The sequence below is a fragment of the Antechinus flavipes genome, chromosome 4 (assembly GCF_016432865.1).
Source record: "Antechinus flavipes isolate AdamAnt ecotype Samford, QLD, Australia chromosome 4, AdamAnt_v2, whole genome shotgun sequence".
Taxonomy (NCBI): domain Eukaryota; kingdom Metazoa; phylum Chordata; class Mammalia; order Dasyuromorphia; family Dasyuridae; genus Antechinus; species Antechinus flavipes.
In genome coordinates, this window is record NC_067401.1 from 203089904 (window position 1) to 203103153 (window position 13250).

Here is a 13250-nt window from a genome sequence, read left to right on the forward strand (position 1 = left end):
TGGTGGCCCTTAAGCAACTCATTTTCTCTCTGAGCCTCAGTTTCCCCATCTGGAAAACAAGAAGTCACAGCTAACAGAGAGAAAGTGTGGTGTTGAGTGATTTTGATTGGGGTCTTGGCTTAGTTAAGAATATACAGCCACCCTCTGAAGAGTATTGACAGGAATGTACATGGCCAAAGGGTGGGTCAAGATAAACTTGGAGGACATCCCCTGCACTGAACCACAGACCTAGAACAGGAATAGTCTGAGAGTTGGAAATGACCTTAGAATTCATTCATCCCTTCATTTTACAGGTGAAGGAAACTGAGACTCGGAGAGATGGCTTCAAATCCAAAATTCTTTCTACTCCACCATCTGGTGTTGGGAAGAAGAAATTCCCTTGATTTCCAGATCTACCCTTCCAGAGGCAAAGATGGTCCCAGAATGCAAGTCTTTGTATGTACATATATATTTGTATATATATACAAATATCTTCTACACATGTGCATACTAATGAACATGCATATTTATGTGTGTTCATGAATGTCATGAATGTGGTTAAGACATGTTTCTGTATGGATGTGGTTGTGAAGGGGTGGGGGTGTATAAAAGAACAGGGGAAGACAGAGAAAGAAAAAGAAAGAGAGAGAGAGAGAAAGGCTGAAATGAAGGTCAGAGCTCCACAATTGAAAAAGAAAAGGAAAGAGAGAAAGAAAATCATGAAAGAAACAGTAAATGTGTAAAATATTGTAGATAATAACAATAATAACAATAAAATGATAATACAAACAATGATAATACAAACCTTGTCTTTTTCCAAGCTGAATGTGAGCTAGAGCGGGGCTGAGGGGATTAATCTCTTAAAAACTAAGTGCCGTGTGAGGAGACAGGCAGTGATTAAGGTTTTAACTGATCAGTCTGCATCTGACAGTGAACCAGCTATTATCTTAACGGAATCAAACGAACATTCAAAGCCGTGCTCAGCCCCAAACATGAAAGGAGATGTCATCTGCTGGCAGTTGGCAAGCCGCAGGGGGAGAGAGAAGGGGAGAGGGAAAAAGAGAGAGAGAGAGGGAGGAAAAAAGAAGGGGAAAGAGGGGGAGAAGGAGAGACTATTCCATATAATCTCCAAGAGCTGATCGAGTGAACCTGCCTCCAATTTCTCCCCACTCCAACCTATCCTGAATACCTCACAAACTACCACCAAATTAAGCTGTCAAAAAAACCCAACCAAAAAAACCCCCAATCCTGATTGAATTACTCCCCTGCTCAAAAACCATCAATAGCTCCCTGTTGCCCCTAATATAAAATCCAAATTCCTTAGCCTAGCATTTAAAGTATCCCACAGTTAGGTCTCCACCTACCTTTCCACCATTATCTCTCCTACTACGTCACTGCATATATCCTGTGCTCTTCCATGGTTCATAAAGCTCTGTTCTATCTTTTCTGCTTAACAGGACTTTTCCCTGAATTACTACCTGTCCTTCAGTCTCCCAGACTTCCTCACTTTTGTCCCAGGTCTTCCTTCTAAAAGCACCATTCACCTCTGGATTTCACACACTGTGGGCTACCCCTCTGATTTATTTGTTCCTTCTGGAAGTCTCCATTTTAAGGACAAGACCCCAACCAACCTTGTCTTCTATCCTCTTCAGGCTACTCTCTTTTTTTATCTTCTGGACTTTTTCTACAATGCCGCCATTCAGGGTTCTTTCATTCTCACCAACTTCACCTGCCTTTAATATGTCGTCTTCCTCCACTACAATGTAAGGTAAGGATTCTCTTTCTTTTTACTTGTATTTGTATTCCAAGAGCTCTGTAGAGTGCCTGATACATAGCAACTGCTTGTTAACTTGATTTGACTTCATAGAGCTAAGCTCAGAGCTAACTCCAGTAGGAAGGACCCTTCCACTTTCCCTATTATCATAGAGATTAACAATAATGGACATACATATCATGCTTAAAGCCTGCAAAACACTTTATGATGCTTTCTCCTTTGAACTTCACAATAACTCTGTGAAGTGGGTAGAGCATGAATTAGTACTCCTATTATACAGATGAAAAAGTTAAGTCTTAGAAAGGCTAAGATTTAACTAATCACACGGAAAGTAAATGGCAGAGATGGTATCCAAATTCAGGAGCTCCTGATGCTAATTTGAGCACTTTAACCACTGTGCCATGCTATCTCTTATGTGACCTTTATCCATTGGATTGTAAACTCCTTGAGGGCAGAGCTTGGGTTTGGTTTGGTTTTTTTTGCCTTTCTTTGTATCTATCCCCTCTTCTTAGCACAAAGCCTGACATGTAGTGCCTTTGTATACCCACCCTATTACAATACTATTTGAGTTCCTAGAGGGAAGGAATTCTTCTTTAAAATATATAATTCCTCGTTGTTCACTCATTTTTGAGTTGTGTCTAACTCTTCATGATCCCATTTGGGGTTTTCTTGGCAAGGATACTGGAGCTTTGCCATTTCCTTCTCCAGCTCATTTTACAGATGAGGAAATTGAGGCAAAACAGGTTAAGTGGCTTGCCCAGGGTCCCTCATCTAGTATATGTCTGATATCAGATTTGAATTAAAGAAGATGAATCTTCCTGACTTCAGCACCTAGCTGCCCTACATAATCCTTTAGACACTTTTGATAAATCTTTTCATAAAATCCCAGAACTGAAAGGGCCATCAGATCTCCTCTGGGCAAAAGTATCTAAAACATGAATCCTTTCTGTAACATCCCCAAGTTATCCAGCTGTATTGGAATACATTAAGTGATTGAAACAATCCATTCCATTTCTGGATAGCTCTAAACAATGAGATGCAGTCTGCTACAATAGAAAGAGTCAGAGTCCCTGGATTCAAATCCTACCTCTATCACTTATTATAATTGTGATTTGTGGCAAATCATTTTATTTATTTAGGTCTCAATTTGTCAAATAAAGATAACTCCTAGACAGTTCTAAATTTATGACCCTAATTTTTAAGAAATGTTTCTTGGGATAGCTAAATGATGCAGTGGATAGCATACTATCCTGGAGTTCAAATCTAGCCTCAGACGCTTAACACTTCCTAACTATGTGACCTTGAGAAAGTCACTTAAGATCAATTGCCTCACAAAAAAAGAAGTGTTTATTTTGATGGAAATTTGTTTCCAAATAAGTTCTACTTGTTCTCCCTAGTACATACCTCTGAAGCGAAACAAAACAAAAGGAACCCCTTTTTTACGTGACTTTTCAAGTATTTAAGACAACTATAATGAAAAAATCCAAACTCTTCTTCTTTGGGACAAAGATCCTCATTTATTTCAACCAGTTTTAAAATGATGTGGTTTTGTGTCCTACTCACCATCTCAATCTCCCTTTCTAGATCTTCTCTAGCTTGTCAACATCTTTCTTAAAATGTGATCCTTAAAACTGGACATAGTACTCCACACATGAACCAAGTAGCAAGTACCAAAAACCATCTCTTTCATTAGTTTGGACACTGCTGCCCTGAATTCAATCTAGGACAATATGAACTTTTTTAGCCATCAAATCACATTGCCAACTGTTGACTTCCAGTAGTATTTGCAGCATTTTTCACACTATTTCTCTCTCCCCCTTGTGCACTTGCGTGGGTTTTTTGAACCTATATGTGGAACTTACACATTTATTCCAATTAATTTTCATCATGTTAGATATATTGCCCTTCATTCCAACCTGTTGAAATCTTTTGGGATCCCAATTTTATCATTTGAATATGAAGTTATTCCTTCTAATTTTTGTCATATGTGTTAGGATCTAGGGAAAGTAGAAAATTTACACAAGCTATGAGATAGTGTCATGATATGTGCCTTAGAAAGGTGAAAAATAGGGGAGCAATTACCAGGAAAGCTTCATGGAGGAGAACTGATTGAGTTGGACTGTAAACAAGAATAAGTGAATAATAGTAACAGCTGGTATTTATATAGCTTTTCCCAGTACTTTAAAAGAAAAGTCTCATTTGAGCCTCACGACAATCTGTGAGGTAGGTACTATGGGAGTAATGTTACCCCACTTTTTACAGAAAAGAAAGCTGACACTTAAAAAGATTAATGTCTTGTTCATGATCACATAACTAGTAAATGCTGGAGATAAGAGTTCAACCTTCCTTAGTCAAGATCTCTCATAGTTCCAACTATATCGGACACAGAGAACAGCAAGAGCAAAAATGAGGATATTGGAAAGGGAAGGTGGTACTCAGGGAACAGAAAGTCATCCAATTTGACTGAGGCATATAAGATAAGGGTGGAAAGGCTTGGATGAAACCAGGTTGGGAAGGTCATTGCATACCAGGCAAAGGGAGTTGAGATTTTCTTGATGGGTGACCCTAGAACAGGGGCACCACAGTGATACACAAGACCTTGGGAGTGATATCACATATCATATCTCAAGGGAGATGCAGACATACAGAGATACTCTCTCAGAGTGCTACCCACCATTATGACAACATTTTAGGAAAGAAGTTGAGTATATCTAGAAAGGGAGACAGAGAAGGTGTTGGGACACAAAACCACTTCTAAACTTCTTGAGATCTAGTATCTGTCCTGACCACTATATTAAAACTGCCCTCTCCAAAATTATCAATAATCTCTTAATGGCTAAATCCAATGACCTTTTCTTGGTTCTCATCCTTCTTGACTTTGTTATAGCATTGACTCTATTGAACACTGCCTTCTTCCCGGATGCTGTCTCCTCTCTGGATTTTTGAGATACTGCTCAGTCATGATTCCCTTCCTCTCCTTCTGAACAACCTTCTCAGTCTCCTTGGAAGAATCATCAAAAATGTCTTGTTAGAGGTATTCCCAGAATTCTACGAGATTTTCTTCTCTTCTCTTTTGACACTCTTTCTTGGTAATCTCAGATGCCACAGATTCAGCTATCATCTTACAAAGATGACTAAAAAAATCTATACATCCAGCCCTCACTTCTTTCAGAAGCTCTATTTTGAGCTGTCTACACATCTCCAAATATCTACTGGTGATCTAGATGTCTGTGAGTCATCTGGAACTCAGTATCTCCAGAAGAGAACTCATTAACTTTTTCTACCATTGAACTTCCTAACTTCTATCAAGGGCACCACCATTCTACTACTCATCAAGTTCTTCACTCTCACTCACTCCTCCTTCAATCAATTGCTAAGTCTGTTTATTCTACTTTGACATCTTAATCTGGACTCAAATGATACCCTTCTAAATTGGCCTTTCTCCCTCAAGTCTCCACTTTCCAATTGCATCTTCCACAGAACAGCCACAGTGATCTACACAAGTCTTACCATGTTACTCAACTGCTCAAGAAGCTCTAATCATTTCTTTTTTGCCTTCAGAATAAAATACAAACTTCTCTGTTAGGCAGTTAAAAGTCTTTACAATCTAGATTATCCAGGCTGATTGCATGTTACTATGGATAGCTAGTGATGAGGTCAGGAAGACCTGATAGCAAATCTAGTTTCAGGTACATAGTAGTTGTATGACCCTGGATCAGTCACCTAACCTCTCACTACCTCAGTTTCCTCTTCAGGAAAATGGGAATAATATAAACATTTATCTCCCAAAGTTGTTGTGAAGGTCAATGAGATAATTTTGTAAAACACTTTGCAATTCTCAAAGTACAATATAAATGTGTTGTAGTAGTAGTAGCAGTGATAGTAGAAGCAGCAGCAGTATAGTAGTGGTACTAATAATAGTGGTGGTGCTGATAATAATAATAGCAACAAGGTTAATGGTACTAGTAGTGGTGGTGATGATGATTGTAATAGCACTTCCCCTCATGTACTCCATAAATCAGCCGAACTGGTCTACTTTGTAAAACCTGAATAAGATATTCCTCCTCCTATCCCTGTTGCTTTGCAAAGGATAATCTCTATGAATGGAATCCTTCTCTAGCCATTGCTTTTTCTTAAAACCCCTTGCTCCCTTCACTGCTCAATTCAAGTGCTACATTTTTAAAAAGGTCTTTCTCAATACACTCAGCTCTGTGTACCATTCCTGAATTATTCCATATTGATTTTTTATATCTCCCATATTTACTTATTTGGAAACTGTTATGTTTTCCCAAGAGAAATGTAAGTTCCTTAAGGACTGTCTCACTTTTGTAATTATATTTCCAGTGTATTGCACCATGCCCGGCTACCTGATTGGCTAATTGATCAGGCCCTCCCAAGATGAGATTTCAATTCTTTCTGCTTATTCTTAGTCTTAAAAACTAAACATTTTCTCAGAATATTTTCTTGCCCCCTTTAGGAGAGACAAGTGGGACTGGGCAGGTAGCCATGGAAGTATTCAATAGAAAAATATAATGAGGATTACTCATAATCTCCAAATCCTTAGAGTTTAGATAGCTGGAAAGTAGTCATTCTGCTGTTCAGAGAGAGCTTCTAGTAGGACATACCCCTGAACAATGTAGTAACCAGTAACCTTTATGTATGTGCATGTTTTGTGTATAGGACTGTTTATAGGCATGAATGTGGGTATATCAGCCAAGACCTATAAGGTCCAAGAAAGCATGTTCACCTGAGTTCCTATTTTACCTCAAATCCCCCAGTTTCATCCCGGAAAGTGAATCTGAGCCATTGCCACCATCACACCTGGCCTCCAGGAGGCACTGAGCCCCTGAGCTATCTCTTAGCCTATAAACACCATTTCCCCTTAGCTCAGGCCCAGGCAGGTTTGGAAATTTTCAAGAGCTTTACTAAGTAAAATATTGGAAAATCAAATTAAAGGAGATTACAAAGTGTGAAAACAGACATGTTTATAGAGCAAAGAGTCTTTGTCTTACTGTAACTATAAGCTAGCTACAGATAGGTTTTGCATGGATGATTCTAAAGATACCAGGCCCTCATTCTTGTTCCTCACAATCCTGTCCAAAGGATCCTAAGTGAAGAAAGACACTTCTCTCTATGTCCCAGAAGCTTCTGGTCCTGAGTTTCAAATGATCCTTGGTATCAGAGATATAACACAGGATAATGAAGTTTTGCCCTAGAGCAGTGATATGGGAGGATACACTACCTCATCCATCATTCTCACACTTCACCTTGTGGTTCTTCCAGGTGCTTCCTTCCTCCCTCCTCCTCCCCACCCACTCTATCCCTTGGACTATTTTTTGTCCCTTCTCCAGTTGAATTTGTGCCAAGTGTAGATCAGACTAATAATAGGCTTTCCTGACATTGACCTTGTTCCTTTCTCTACAACTACTCCATGCATGTTAATTGGCTTTCCCCATGTCTGGAATTCTCTCCCTCCTCACCTTCTTTCTATCTTCTCTAACTTCAAGCTTCATCTAAAATCTCATCTTCTGCAAGGATACTTTCCCCTTCCTACTTAATCTAGTGCCTTACCTCTGAGATAATTTTCAAAATATCCCGTATATATCTTTTGTGTACACAGTAGTTTACATTTTGTCTCCCCACTGGACCATGAGAACAGAGACCATCTTTTGCATTTTTCTTTGTATCTCCAACACTTAGCACAGAGCCTGGCACATAGTAGGTACTTTAGAAATGTTTGCTGAAAATGACCAATGTAGAAATGTTTTCCATGACTGCACATGTATAATGCTCTATCAGACTGTTTACTATGTCAGGGAGGGGAGAGAAAAGACTGAGGAATAGAATTTGGAACATAAAACTTTTTAAAAATTATAAATTTAACATGTACTTGGGGCAGGGAATAAAATATATTTTAAAAAATAAATAAATGCTTGTTGATTTGCCTCTATATCCTTGGTTTATAAAGTCATAGGGTTGGATTAAATGACCCTTCCAAAAGCTCAATCATATGACTTTAGAAATCCTGTCTTTATCCATGTTCCCTTTCTCTCTTACCAATCAGATTTGCCTTAAATGTATTTATTGACCAATCATTAGATCTGGTTCCATTCTTAAGTTTGACCTTCATTTCCTTATCCTAGAATAGCATCTAGGCTTAGCTCCTCTGCTTCCCTGTGGTTCCAATGACCAAAGCTCTTAATAACCTAAATACCTGGTATCCATACAAATTTTAAGTTTTATGGTTTAATTATTTTGTTCCATTTGACTATCACTACTTCCCTGGGGGGTAGATAGAACAAGCATTATTTTCCCCCATTTTACAAATGAGGAAACTAAGGGCAAGGAAAATTAAGGTGATTTATTTAAGTTCTTCTCCATCACTTCTCTTTATGGATGACAGTAAGGTACATTACAAATACTAGACTTTTAAGGCAGTTGGATTAGAGAGACTAGAAGGTCTCTTTCAGCTTTGGAACTATGAATCTATGATTTGATGATCCATAAAGGCTCTATGACAGAATAGTTCTTCTTGTGTCCTCTAATATTTTTGAAATATTAGGATATTATATTTCTGAAGTCCTGAAAACTTGGGTTGAGGGAGAAATAGCTAATTACATAAGTGATTAGATAGAGCCATGGGTAGAATACCATACCAGGAATCAGGAGGCGTCCAGAGGCGGAGAATGAACCAGGAGCTGTAGGATTGGCTAATGGGCTGACTCCAATCTACCTACATGGAAGAAATCTAAATCAGGACTGGGGCCAGAAGTTAAGGGATTTAGCGAGTACAGATACCATTTTCTTCTGAGGGCCATCACTGGAGGAACTCATAGGTGGAGATAGAAAAGCATGAATTTGAACTATTACCAGGTTTGGGGACGGGAGGCAGCTAGAGCACTGGATTTAGAAGCAGGAAGACCTGAGTTTAAATCCAACCTCAAACACTTCTTATCTGCATGATCTTGGACAAGTCACTTAATTTTAATCCACTGGAGAAGTTAATGGTAAACCATTCCAATATCTTTGCCAAGAAAACCCTATGGACAGTATAGTCATGAAGAGTCATACAAGATTAAATAACATGGGCAATTTAGACAGCTGAAATGTAGAGGGCTCTAACAACTTGCCTGCACTTTCTATAAGCTGACACAATTAAGGGAACAAGCACTTATTAAGCATCTGCTATGTGGCAAGCACGGTGTTGTTTTACAAATATCTCTTTTGATACTAGTTTAGGACCTGCTGAGCAAGAATAATTAGTGAGATTGAAAAGAAAGGGGGGAAACTAGAGTCTTTTTTAGCTTTTTATTTTCAAAATACATGCATAGATAGTTTTTAACTTTCATCCTTGAAAAATCTGTGTTCCAATTTTTTTCTCCATTTCTTCCTTCCATCTCTTCCCTTAAACCAAAAGTAATCCAATATAATATGTTAAACATGTTCAGTTCTTCTATACATATTTCCACAATTATCATACTGCCCAAGAAAAATCATATCAAAAAGGAAAAAGAAAGAAAATAAAAAAGAAAGCAAACAACGAAAAAGGTGAAAATACTATGTTGTGATCCACATTCAGTCCCCACAATCCTCCCTGGGTGCAGATGGCTCTCTCCATCACAAGTCCATTGGAATTAGCCTGAATCATCTCACTGATGAAAAGAGACATGTCCATCAGAACTGATTATCACATAATCTTACTGTTGCTGTGTACAATAGAATTAGAGTTTAAGGAGGGTGAGGGTCTTCTATTCCCTATTAGGTAACTGGGATATGTTGAATAAAGAGCACAAGAAGAGGGAAAAGTTACTTCAGAGATGAGTGTGGCTGATTATAGAATCATGGAATCTTGGGGTTAAGAGGGGCTTCAGAAGTTGTATAATCCAGTCCCAACCAAAATAAAATTCCCCTCTGCATCATTAAAAAATAACTCCCTTTTCAGTAACATTTTAAGATTTGCAAAGTCCTGGTCACACAATTCTATGAGGTAGGCAATGGAAATATCATGATCCTCACTGTACAAAGAAAAGTTCATACAATGACTACATTTTGGAATTGTGCTATGAATCCAGGTTTTCTGACTCTAAAACATGTGATTTAAAAATTTTTCATACTAAAGGAACTGTGACATTGGATAAAAGAGCCAGGTTTGTTCAATCAGACCGAGGGTCTGACTCATACTGACTGTGTAATTCCTAGAACAAATCATTAAATTTTTCAGTGCTTTAGAAAATTCTAAATTTCAGGAAAGATTGGGCATCCAGATAGCACAGTGGATAGAGTGTCAGGCCTGGAGTTTTCCTGAATTCAAATCTGGTCTCAGACATCTACTAGCTATGTGATCCTGGGCAAGTCACTTCACCCTGCTTGCCTCAATTTCCTCATCTGTAAAATGAGTTGGAGAAAGAAATGGGAAATCACTCCAGTATCTTTTGCCAAGAAGAGATCCAGACATTACTGAATATGAACTGACCTGGATTAGTAAAAAGTATTTCTTCATCTGGAGTTATCTATATAACTGAAATGACAATGTCCGAAAAAATCCTTCCTGACAAGTGGTCATTCAAACTTCAGACCATTCACTTTTAAACTCATCCTTCTTTAACTCTTTCCATCAAACCAAACTTTGCCTGCTCCCAGAGAGCCAATCAGCTAGGAAGGTCATATGGCTGGTTGCTAGGAGTTGAACCAATAATTAAAGAAAGTTTAGAAAGTAGGGGAAAGGTGAAAATCATGGGGCCAAAGGACAAAGGTCCCTCATATTCATTCAAAGAAAAAGCTGGGCTCCCTGGGTCAGCAACTCCTAGAATCCAGGAGGAGCTCTTGCACATGTGATTAGTAGCTGTGGGAGGTTCCGAAGTGACAGAAAGCTATATTACCCAAAGGATGGATGTGTGTGTGTGTGTGTGTGTGTGTGTGTGTGTGTGTGTGTGTGTGTGACAGAAAGAAAAAGAAAGAGAGAGAGAGAGAGAGAGAGAGACTGAGAAGAGAGAGAGAGAGAGAGAGAGAGAGAACCTTGCTACATAGTGGAAAACACACTGGATTTGGGGTTAAAAGCCCAGGATCTCTGAGCCCTAGTTTTCTTCTCTGTCCTTCTTTTCTTCCAATTCTAAAATCTCATGATTCCAAGGAATGATTCTAATAGCTGCAAAATGGGAATAAAAATGATTCATGCTAAAGGAACCTCTGAATTGCAAGATTCATTAGTTCGTGTGGAATTGGCCCAAATCTGCTTTATCCCACTCTCCCCCAGTGGTTTCCCTTTTCCTTTTCAAAGAAAAAAATCTTTCTCTTTTCTTCACTTTTCAACACAAACATATCTAAGGAGTGAGGCAGATGGGTTCCCTAGAAAAGCAGGGCTCTAGAGAGTAGTGCATGCATGATTCTGGTCCATTGAACCACTACCCCCACAGCAATTTCAGAACTAGTCACCACTATCCCTCCTCCACCTATCTACACCTCAAAACTCAGTGTGACCCAGTTCAGCATTTTGAGGTTAGAATATAATGAAACACTAGCTCCCCAGTAAAAGGGACTATGATCACATAGCCATGTAGGATGGTGAAGAATCAAACTGAGAGAAATAAAGCAAATGTCACTCTCCTCTGGTTATTGTCCTCCCTAATATTTCTATATTCCATTCCTTATAACCCTACCTTCCCAGGGATCCCATACACTCTAAATCAAGATCTAAATCATTGCCATTAGAATCTCTGGTTCTAGTTACTCTCAATATCCAAATTGTCCAAAAAACCCACAAATAGTAAAGATGTAATAAATGCTTTTTCATTCATTTTTTCATTCACCATATGAACCAACTGCTCAGTCCCTCTCAGAATTACTTTGCAATCAACTTGAATTTATTTTCTATTTGGGTAAATACATAAATTAAGACCATGCCGCCATTGATTTAGACCTAAAAAAGACCTTAGAAGCCACGGAGTCTAATTCCCTCATTCTACAAATCAAATGTCAAGTTAAATGATTTGTCCAATGTCCCAAAGTTTGTTAAGTATCTGAGGCAGAATTTAAATTCTATCCTAGATAAGAGTTATCAAACTCCAAGACCATGGCCATCTGTGGGCAGCAATTTCCCTTCATAAATCCAGTGTCAGATTAAAATGTGATTGGATACTACCTAAACTAATCTATTTATTTAGCGTTATACCAATCAGACTCCCAAAAAACTATTTTGATGACCTAGAAAAAATAACAACTAAATTCATATGGAAAAACAAAAGGTCAAGAATTTCAAGGGAATTAGTGAAAAAAAAATCAAATGAAGGTGGCCTAGCTGCACCAGTTCTAAAATTATATTATAAAGGAGCTGTTACCAAAACCATTTGGTATTGGTAAGAAATAGATTAGTTGATCAGTGGAAAAGGTTAGGTTCAAAGGACAAACAGTCAATAATCTTAATTACTCTAGTGTTTGACATACCCAAAGACCCCAGCTTTTGGAATGAGAACTCACTATTTGATAAAAATTGCTGGGATAATTGGAAACAAAGTATGGCAGAAACTAGGCATTGACCCACACTTAACACCGTACACCAAGAGAAGGTCAAAATGGGTTTATGACCTAGGCATAAAGAATGAGATTATAAAGAGGAACACAGGATAGTTTACCTCTCAGACCTGTGGAAGAGGAAGGAATTTATGACCAAAGAAGAACTAGAGATCATTACTGATCACAAAATAGAAAATTTTGATTATATCAAATTGAAAAGTATTTGTACAAACAAAACTAATGCAGACAAGATTAGAAGGGAAACAATAAACTGGGAAAACATTTTTACAGTCAAACGTTCTGATAAAGGCCTCATCTCCAAAATATATAGAGAATTGACTCTAATTTATAAGAAATTAAGCCATTCTCCAATTGATAAATGGTCAAAGGATATGAACAGACAATTCTCAGACAAAGAAATTGAAACTATTTCTAGCCATATGAAAAGATGCTCCAAATCATTATTAATCAGAGAAATGCAAATTAAGACAACCCTGAGATACCACCACACACCTGTTAAATTGGCTAGAATGACAGGGAAAGATAATGCGGAATGTTGGAGGGGATGTGGGAAAACAGGGACATTAATACATTGTTGGTGGAATTCTCCAGCCATTCTGGAGATAAATTTGGAGCTATACTCAAAAAGTATAGTGCATACTGTGCATACCCTTTGACCCAGCAGTTTTACTACTGGGCTTATATCCCAAAGAGATCTTAAAGAAGGGAAAGGGACATGTATGTGCACGAATGTTTGTAGCAGGTCTCTTTGTAGTGCCCAGAAACTGGATACTGAGTGGATGCCCATCATTTGGAGAATGGCTGAATAAACTGTGGTATATGAATATTATGGAATATTATTGTTTGGTAAGAAATGACCAACAGGATGCTTTCAGAAAGGCCTGGAGAGACTTCTATGAACTGATGCTGAGTGAAATGAGCAGGACCAGGAGATCATTATATACCTCAACAATGATACTATATGATG

General features: G+C 38.3%; 1 long non-coding RNA gene across 3 annotated transcripts in view; it reads right to left on the bottom strand.

Moving 5' to 3' along the window:
• The window catches only part of LOC127561721 (uncharacterized), a 169080-nt gene that overhangs the window by 66991 nt on the left and 88839 nt on the right, over window positions 1-13250 (bottom strand). Inside the window, exon 1 of one of the 3 annotated variants that reach the window (XR_007953516.1) lies at window positions 8410-8488. The exons of the other annotated variants lie outside the window; for them this stretch is intronic. This is a non-coding gene — a long non-coding RNA (uncharacterized LOC127561721). Of the gene's footprint in view, window positions 1-8409; window positions 8489-13250 lie in introns of those variants that run through there. 3 annotated transcript variants of the gene reach the window in all.